We start from the raw sequence: 10,804 nt of genomic DNA on the forward strand, positions 1-10,804 counted from the left end.
CCTTCCCTATTCATTGCGGGTTGGTTATTTGTCAGCACAGGTTTAGCTTACGATGTGTTTGGAAGCCCGCGGCCAAACGAGTATTTTACAGAGAGCCGACAAGGAATTCCATTAATAACTGGCCGTTTTGATCCTTTGGAACAACTCAATGAATTTAGTAGATCGTTTTAGGAGGCCCTAATGACTATAGATCGAACCTATCCAATTTTTACAATACGATGGTTGGTTGTTCACGGCCTAGATGTACCTACCGTCTTTTTTTTGGATCAATATCAGCAATGCAGTTCATCCAAGGATAAACTTAATCCGAATTATAGAGCTACGACACAATCAAACCCGAATGAACAAAATGTTGAATTGAATAGTACCATTCTCTACTGGGGGTTATTACTCATTTTGTACTTGCTATTTTATTTTTGAATTATTTCTTCAATTAAGAAAATGAAAGAGAATAAATAAGATTCTCTTAGCTCATTCGGAAGGATCTCATAATTTAATTATCCATGACTGTTTATGTCTCTAGCATGACCACTTGATGAAATCTGGAGGGAAGTGGGGTAAATGGCCGATACTACTGGAAGGATTCCTCTTTAGATAATAGGTATTGTAGTTGGTATTCTTGTAATCGGTTTAATAGGTATTTTCTTTTATGGTTCATATTCCGAATTGGGTTCATCCCTGTAGTAATCGACTGAATTGAGTTGTCAACATGAAAGCGTAAGAACTTAACGAGATTCCTTTCTTTGTTTGTTTGATTCTAAGGGGAAGGGCCCGTTGAGTTCTTAAGAATCATAATATTTTTTTCGTCTAAATGATAAAATGGATTTCTTTTTCTTTTCAAAAACTCCATTTTTCTCATTTTTCAGTGAGTAAACTTACATTTGGCAGTCCTTGTTTAGTGGTGTTAACAGGGCTAGTAAACTCAATAGGAATATCATTTTTGGACTGATTGTGCCTTAGACGAGCAGCATATGATTGAATAATCGTATAGGGGGCTGGTTCAGGGATTAAGTTAACTTTCTGTTAAAGGAAAATGGATTCAACAAAAAGTCCTTCTTGGTATTATTTTGAGGAGGCTGTTGGTGATTTTGATTGCCCTGGGCTGTTCTTGTCCATCTGATATTGGGTTCTAGTATTTGTCAACTGAGAATTTTATGTTATCAGATAAAATCACAATCTCCCCATGGGCATGTTTATGTGCATTTTGCAAAGGAGTAACATTCTTGCTAATTGGTTCATTTACACCATTGTGTAAATGACCTTCACTGCTAGTGTAAGCATCATCACAGTTAGTGTTAGGAAAGGGCTTACCTGATTTCTTCATATTGTCTTGAATTTGTTGTTCTTCGATTTTACATTTTTGCAGCTCCTGATTATCATGTTGAGTAGGCTGGGTTCTTTCGACCATAGTGTGAGTGCTTGCAGGTTCCTTTCGCAGTTCAATTTGAATGGGAGTTGGAGTAGACACCATTAGGTTGTCCTAAATCCCAAATGAGAAATTTGAGGACTGTGCATCATCAGAGTAGTTCCCTGCAACTTGATTCCTTGATTTTTTATCATATGTAAAGTGCTTTTTTATCATTTACACCATTGTGTTTTGGGGGGTCTTGAGACCTCTTGCCCTGTTTTGTGTGTGTGTTTTGGGGGGTCTTGAGTCCTCTTGTCCTATTTTTATCATATGGTTGAAAAATGTACACTGCATTTAAGCTTATGCATCTTTCTGTATTTTCCATCAAAATTTATTTTGTTCCCTATCTTTAATGCTTTCTCATTTCCTCTACTTATTATAGGAAAAATATGAAAAAATATTACGGAAAAAAATTGTGTCTCAAACTGATATTGATCAATGTAAAGCATATTACCAAGCAGCGGGGGGGAGAAAAGAAAAGAAGAATATACGGTCTTGGATCTGAAGCAAAAATTACTATGGGTAAAATCGTTGTGGCTCATCATCATTACCACCTCCATTTTCTCAATCAACATCAACAACAAATATGGATGAGTTTGTAAAGCAAATGATGCCTACACTTACTAGTCATCTTATTCCTATTATTGTTGAGCAGGTGCAAGCAGCGATTATTGATCCCTCTGGCAACCCATCGCTTGTGACACCCATAGTGCCTCCTACTACTAATGTGGATGAGGTTGATCCCTCAATTTCAAGTGACGATCGTATCCCTTAGTCTCCCGCAACTTTAGTTTTTGATATTGTCATGTTTTTTGGAAACTACAAATTGTGTAGTAACATTTTGATGAACGTAGGTTCATTTAAGAGTACTTGATAGTTTTCTTTAGATATTTTTAACCAAAAACATGTGGTTTAGATTTTTCTATTTATATATTATGAATCGTCTATGAGTATTATATTATATGAAAGTTTTTTTATTTTTGGACTATTTAGTAATTTAAATTTAATTTATTTCTAATTATAAATTAGAAACAATTATGGAAGAATAATTTTTAGTAACAAATTTAACGAATATTTGGTCGTTGCTATGTAAAGAATGTTGGCGATAGATTAGCGACGGATTATTGAAGGCCTAATATGTTGAGACAACATAATATGTTGCGACGGAAATTTCGTCGCAAATTTATCCAAAATGACGAAATGAATTATGAAATTAGCAACAAAACTATATAAATATAATGACGACTATGTCCGTCGCTAACAATGGCAACGGAAATATTTCGTCACTATTACGTCGCTAAACTTGTGACGAAACTCATTTTTTCGTCCTGGAATTATGAAATTACCAACAAAATTATATAAATAGAATAACGACTATGTCTGTCAATAACAAGTGTCGACGAAAATATTTCGTCACTATGACGTCGCTAAACTAGTGACGGAACTCATATTTTCGTCACTAAGAGCTTATTAACGAGCGTAATAGCAACAGTCAATAATCCGTTGCTAATCCGTCACTAATCATGTTTAGTGATGGATTTTCATTGGATAGTGACGGATTTTTCTCGTCGGTAAACACTGTTTTTTTTGTAGTGATACTTGAAAAGTTGAAATCTCTAGAACTTGATGAAGAAGTTCATGACAAGGTTTATAGTTTCTTATACACTTCTGGTTTTAAGTCTGATTCTGATTCTGATTCAAGTTCTAAAGAAGAGATTGATTTGCTTGATTTATCTAATAGTAACCAGCATATTAATACTTGCAATACTTGTCATGGTGATATTTGTTCTTGTAAAAATGATGAATTTTATAAATTGCAATCTCAATTAGAAGATTTGAATATGAATACTATTACAGCTAATAATGTAATAGAACTTTTAAAAGAAGTTACTAATAATGATCTTCGTGAAAAAATTATTCATTTAGCAGCTAATAATAATGCTAGTTCAAGTTTTTCAAAAAATTCAGAAAAACAAAAGAATGATTTTGAATTTGAATATTCTGCACCTTATTCTTTGTCTGAAATTATTGACAGACTTAATAAACAAACTACTCACACAAGAGATTCTTCTTTTGATGATTTGAAAAAAGAGATTAAATCTCTTAAACAAAATCAAATGATTTGTGATCATCGACTTACTCAGATAGAAATTGTTAATAACAAGAGTAAAAACATTGTTGAAGAAAATACTCTTGCAAAACCTCTTAATATTGATCCTAGACAAGGTATGTTTTTAGGAATAATGCAAATTGTTATTGGTCATAAATGGTATGTTAAATGCACCATATTAATTGATAATAGTTTTTCAATAACTGATATTACTATGATTGATAGTGGAGCCGATGTTAGTTGTATTCAAGAAGGTCTTGTACCAACTAAATATTTTGAAAAAACAACTCATATGGTTAAATCTGCTTCTAGACATGCTTTAGATATAAAGTATAAATTGTCTAATACTCACATTTGTCAAAATAAAATTTTCATTCCGCATTTCTTTTTCTTGGTTAAAAATAAGCTATACCCTCCAATTATACTTGGAACCCCAGTTATAAATGCTATTTATCCTTTCACTAGCATAAATGCTAAAGATTTTTTTGCTACTTATGAAGACAAAGATATTAGTTATACTTTTATCACTGACCCTATTTCTCGTGATATTAATGCTTTGATTAATATGAAACTAAAGCATGTTGATTCTTTGCAACTAGAATTATTTAGTATAAATATATTTGATACTTTGAAATCTACCAAAGTACAAGAAAGAATTAAATTAATTGCTGAACAAATTGCTATTGATATTTGTGCTGATCATCCCAGTGCTTTTTGAAATCGAAAAAACATATTGTTACTCTTCCATATGAAGATGATTTCTCTGAGAATGATATTCTTACTAAATCTCGTCCTTGTCAGATGAACACCGAATTGGTAGAATTCTGCAAAAAGAAAATTGATAATTTGTTACAAAAGGGTTTGTTAAAACCTTCAAAATCACCTTGGTCTTGTACTGCATTTTATGTTAATAATGTTGCTGAAAGGGAACGAGGTGTCCCTAGATTGGTTATCAATTTATAAACCTTTAAATAAATATTTAAAATGGATTAGGTATCCTATTCCAAACAAAAAAGATTTATCATCTAGATTATATGATGCCAATATATTTTCAAAAATTTGATCTAAAGTCAGGATATTGGCAGATCCAAATATTTAAAGAGCATGCTTATAGAACAACTTTTAATGTCCCATTTGGACAATATGAATGGAATGGTATGCCATTCAGTTTGAAAAATGCTCCATCTGAATTTCAGAAAATCATGAATGATATTTTCAACCCATATTTAGATTTTATCATTGTTTATATTGATGATATTTTGGTATTCTCAAAAACGTTTGAAATACATATTAAGCATCTAGACATCTTTAAGAAAATTGTTATACAAAATGGTTTGGTCATTTCTAAACCAAAAATGAGTTTATTTCAAATTGATGTTCAATTTCTAGGACATCATATTTGTCAAGGGAAAGTTACCCCGATTCAAAGATCAATCGACTTTGCATCAAAATTTCGTGATGTTATCACTAATATAACTCAATTGCAAAGATTTTTAGGGAGTTTAAATTACATATCCCCTTTTTATAAAAATTTATCTCGTGATTTGGACCCTTTATACGGCAGGCTGTAAAAGGATCATAAATCACCTTGGACTGATAGTCATACCACTTTGGTAAAGGATATTAAACTTCGTGTTCAATCTTTACCATGCTTAACTCTTGCTAACCTGCCTGGCAAAAAATTATTGAGACAGATGCATCTAATATTGATTATGATGGGATATTAAAACAAATTAATCCCAATGAAAAAAATGAATATTTGATTAGATTTCATTCTGGGAAATAGAGCGAGGCCCAGAAGAAATATGCTACGGAGGCTCATGAAATATTAACCATCGTTAAATGCGTGTTAAAATTTCAGGATGATTTATATAATCAAAAGTTATTGATAAAAACGGATGCTCAATCTGTGAAGTATATGTTTAACAAAGATTTTAAACATGATGCATCAAAATTAATATTTGCTAGGTGGCAGACCCAATTAACTCCTTTTGATTTTGAAATCCAATATAAAAAAGGAAGTGATAACTCGCTTCCAGATTTTCTATCTAGAGAATATTTATCATCATAATGAGTTTTTATACCGTCCTCATTGATGAGAAAACTTTAGTTACTATTTTAAAGGTAATTCCTCTGAATAAAGATTTACATGAATTAATTTTATGTGAAATTATCAACGATATTATTAGAGAAGATTTCTCTATACATGATTATGAAGAAATTATCGATATCGATGAGGATAATTATTAAAGTGACTATTATGATACATCCGAATAAAGCAAAATGTTATGTTTGCAGGATGGACCCTCCTTGGGTAACCAAGGACAGAGGCAGGGGATATAATACAAAAGGAAGGGGAAGATCATCCCCAGGATCATCATATGGATCCTCTTCTAAGACTCCAGTTATACAAATGGGAAGAAGGAGTTTGATAAACTCAAGAATCTCCCAAAGTGAAGCGCCATCTTCAGCACATTCTTCAGTACATCTAGAAGATATTCCAGAAGATAACCCGTTATATGCACAGCTACAAGCTTATATGTCACAAAAGCAAAATGATACTTTTGCATCAATAGCCAAAGAAGACAATGATGATATCAAGTCTTATGAAAAGGTATCAAAAAAGGAAATGATATTTCTTTTAGAAAACTCTGAAATACAAAGAAAAGAAGAACCCTGGAAGATATTCCAGCGATACCTAATAAATGGGTTATATTTTCCGGGTGAGTCATACAAAACCCAATCATATTACGAAATCATTCTGATAAGCACTGGTAGTGTTGAATTTCAACACTTTTCATGATACAATACAAGTGAGAATGTTTATAACTTCTCGAAAATGTAATTAAACAGATTATATCTATTGAAGATTGGGGTATCTCCACCATGAAAGAAAGGCAGATCAACCTAAACAAAATCTCTATGAGTTTCACATACTGGGATTATATTCAGGTCTTTGATAAAGTCCTCTATTATAATAACGAAAGACATAAACATACGTGGTTTATGAAAATATGTGCAAATATATTTATTTGCAGGACTAATTCCTAATTGGTTTTTAAAATGGTGGTCATACCACGGTCCAACTATAAAATTTTTGCCACATTCCTTTCTCAAATTATATAAAGAATGGGTTAAAGTTTCACTAGACCTTAATGAATTATACAATACATATCATATCTATTATCTGGAGAAAATAGACCAGATTTACTTCTTCATTGAATTTTTCATCCCTTGAATTCATAAATGGACCTCGAAAGTGGGATTCACCGAAGAACAAATTCCTTGCTTATACAGAACTTTTTATAATAATTTTTGGGATAAATTGATGAAAAAGGATCCCAAAACAAAAACGTTATATGGGCAAGAACTGTTGGATCTTATTGCAAATAGGATCCACAAATATGGTATTACTCCCCAAAAAGGAGTAATTGCTGATAGCTCAGTCAGGCATAGTGCCAGGAAAATCTTCGTTCAAGATGGAGATAAAGAAGCAATGATCAACAACTAGCTAGAAGAAGTCAAGAGAAGTCTGCTTCTCAACATCACTCAATACGAGAAATCGGACACTTCTATGAGAAGTGAAACAAGCGAAGACACTAGATATCCAAGAAGCTCAACCTGTTGAAGCAGCTACGTCAGAAGATACTCTGAAAAAGGCGGAGGATTTCCTCCAAAAATTAAAGGAAAAAGACAAACTATAAGGACATCTCTACAGTAAAAAGCCATCATCAATAGTATATGGGATCCAACAATACTGTACAAAGATTTTAAATATTTTTTTATCATTTTTCTATAAGTAGGAATGTTTTTCATTTCATTAGGGAGCAGCTGAGAAATCCCTCTCTCTCTCTCTCCAATTGTAAAGCTCACAATTTGTAAAGTTTGAGTTCGCCGAATATTGACCGGAAGTAAATAAACGTGTATAGTTCTCCCATAGGCCTTGGACTCGGCCATCGTTATAAGGTATTATATTTTATTTCAATCTTTTTATATTTCTCCGATCTGAGCCGTGACTTTGTTCGGCTAAAGATTCATATCTACGTCGGATAACTAACTTCTCTTTTATATCTACCATGAAAGATCTAGACTTTATCAAAATATAAATAAATTTATATATGGTTTCTTGATTTGGTTCTGAGATGGTGGTACAGTCAGATTCTATAATATTGTTAGTGGCTTTATCTTTGTAACTTCGTCTAGCCAACCATGGCTCTAAGCCCGTTAAGGAGAAAAAGGGTGCATATACCTGGTTAGAACTGCTAGACACATGGGCTCAATAACAATATGTATTAAATCTTAACAGACTCCTTGCTCGGATAAAAGGATAGATCCATCCATACAATCATCAAACTGTATAAAAAATTGTATATATTTCGATTAGGATTTATTCTTTGAGTTCGGATGCTAAACTAGATTGAAGATGACCGCTCGGATTACCGACAGTCTTCAGAGTTCCATCTTAACCAGCAGTCCAAACTGAGAAGAAGAGGACAATACAACATATCAAAAGGATATAACCAGCAGAAAAACACTTCAGAGAGAGAAAACAGACATCAATACTACAACAATCAAGCAAACCAGAGAGAATACATACTCACATAAGTTTGCAAAATGCAACTAGTACTAGATACATTATCATGTATTTAGATCTTATTATGCAGATAATCTATAAATTCAAGTTTTAAGAAATAACCTGGCTCATTGTTCAGCTCAACAACAGTGTCAATAGAATTGTTATCCTCAGATGTTTGGAGTGGATAGCAGCTCTGGGTTTTCATTAATTGTTGAATGTAGGGTCGTGCTTCTTCATCATGATGTTGTTCAGCTACCAATCTGCTACCAACTCTATTTAGCATTTTCGTTCTTCAAAATCAGCTCCTTATCTATTTTCTTCAAACCTGCAGGTGAACTCTTTCCATAATCTGACTTCCGGAACAAAGCATATTCCAAATCTGACCAGTCATATAGATATGCATAACACATCAGCATCATAATTAAAGATAAACCAAAAAAGCTAATGGCAGTAGAGATGGAAGCTTGAAAGCATAGCTACAGTCTGGAAGTTAGCGGTAATGGAAGAAAACTTACCTGGGAGGAAACTAGAGACTTTCAAACTATGAAAAATCATTCAAGAATTTCTTTCAGTAATTATTGAAATACATATTTTAAATACTTAGAGTTGGTGTTTTAAATCACATGCATTCCCACTCTCAAGATAAGAATAGTTCTCCCATCACAGTCACGAAAATTTGCTCTATGAGCCTTCCCGGTCTCACCTTCAATTGGACCTTCAAGCTGACAAATTGCAAATTTGTGGTAGTGCTCACACACTGAAACCAAAGATGAAATGTGTTCTATCAAAACAAATAGTTTAAGTATTCCCTTCCTAGGAAACTGGCGTGACAAGATACAGGTGATCATACACTATATTGTAAACTACTTACCAAAAGACACTCAACAACTTTACATTCGATTCTTCTAAATCAACCAAACTGGTTAGATAGGATCTAAACATCAATTGTTGCCTCTAGCCAGGTGTAAGTTGTGATCAAGAAGGTCATGAGCTAGTTCTAGAGCTGGACGATGAAGTAATCACTAGTGGAGTTCTAAAGAAACGTATATGCACCAGAATTTAGAAATAAGTTTAGTAACTAAAAACTACTGCTTTAACACTAAACCTTTCCATAACAGTCACTAACTCACACACAAAGGCCTTTACAAACTAGCCCCTCTCATGTCAACTAACCAAATTTTATGACTATGGTATCCGTGCAATGTTACTACACCTAGCAATTGCAGAAAACACAAGTTTTCTTATGCCATGTTGATTATCTGGTACAAGTTTATTAGAAAAATTTCATGATTTTTCACTGGTATGCTTACAAATTTAGGCGTATACATACTAATATGTGAAAACTTGCAAACAAACTATTAAAGAAAACAACTATGGAACCACACCTCCAAGAGGCTGCTGTTAGTTTTATTGTGAAATCTTAAATCATGTTCTACGCTATAGAGAATTTTAACTCATTTTCTCGAGCTAAATACAGAAGAAAACAAAATCTAATTAATTTATACAGGTTTTCTAAGCTATGTTCGTCAAAGCTATATTACGCTAATCAAATCAAACTCAAGTTTTGAAAAAGCGAAATCTAAAAGGAGTCACATTAACGAAAGTAGAGCGTAGTACAATGCACAGAGTACGAGTACAACTCTCTGGAAACTACACATACTAATCCTTATATATCATGATTTTACAGTCATACACAAAAAAACCATATTAGTAAAAGCATGGTTTGAAAAAGAAAACCATAAAATAGACAATGATTGCACTAAGCACGGTACAAATTGCTGCATTAGATACCAAGCAAACTGAATAGAGCAAAGGCAAATACAGAGCAAAATTCTTTACAAATCAAGCTTATCACAACATGTCATGCACAAATTACAACTCTATCGCAGCAAACTACAACTTCACTGCAAGAGTGCAATTCTCATATATGGCAATTTCATCGCTTATACACAAAACATTCATCATCATCCAATCACATTCAAAACAAAAAAATAGAATGCGGCGTACCTTGAGGAGGTGGCAAAGGGTTGAGAAAATTGATGGCGGATGAAGAAGACGGAGATGCAAACGACAAAATCTAAGACGAAGAAGATGAAGCTTCAGAGAAATTGATGGTGCTTCATATCAATTGTGTGAATATCAAATTGCCGGATGTCGAAAGAGAGATTGAAGCCTTTTGGAATTTGGGGATTTTGGGAATGAAATGGGTTTAGCTATAGCCTGTACAGAATGTTGGGGTATTTTAGAATAAAAAGTATTTTTTTAATGAAATGGTCTATTAGATATTCCAAGTAATTGCCATTACTGGGTCAACTTATACCGACTAAAGGTCAATTGCCGGTAATAATGGATTGTAAAACATAATTTAGCGGCATTTATATTATTGCCATTAAATAATTGCCGCTAAAAGTGATTTTTGTGATAGTGTGGGTTGACAATAAGCAAAATGGAAGTTGATATTTGAAGATTAGATTGAACTGAAGTTTCATCTCAATGACCTGAAATGCAGAAATTGACATGATCATCCTGCTCCCAACAAACTATAAGGCTTCAAGGCCTCTCCACAAAAATTGTAGCAGGGATATCCACGTACTTTGATACTATAGGTACATTATATTGCAATTGTACTATAAATTAATAATTAATAATTTTATATTAAACAATTTAGAAAGAGGATGTATATATACACACAATGCACTACTATACTCCC

General features: G+C 33.1%; 1 long non-coding RNA gene across 2 annotated transcripts; it reads right to left on the reverse strand.

Annotated features, from left to right (window-relative positions):
* Window positions 1–7,833: 7,833 nt before the first annotated feature.
* Window positions 7,834–10,378, reverse strand: LOC102585798 (uncharacterized). Of its 2 annotated transcripts, XR_001473197.1 has the most exons (4): window positions 10,102–10,374; window positions 8,798–8,851; window positions 8,215–8,473; window positions 7,834–7,997 (listed from the first exon to the last, which is right to left on the reverse strand). It is a non-coding gene; the product is annotated as an uncharacterized lncRNA (long non-coding RNA). The 2 variants fall into 2 exon arrangements; XR_001473196.1 differs by lacking the exon at window positions 7,834–7,997 and having other exon boundaries at window positions 8,010–8,473; window positions 10,102–10,378.
* Window positions 10,379–10,804: the final 426 nt, after the last annotated feature.

The sequence above is a fragment of the Solanum tuberosum genome, unplaced genomic scaffold (assembly GCF_000226075.1).
Source record: "Solanum tuberosum cultivar DM 1-3 516 R44 unplaced genomic scaffold, SolTub_3.0 scf00063, whole genome shotgun sequence".
Taxonomy (NCBI): domain Eukaryota; kingdom Viridiplantae; phylum Streptophyta; class Magnoliopsida; order Solanales; family Solanaceae; genus Solanum; species Solanum tuberosum.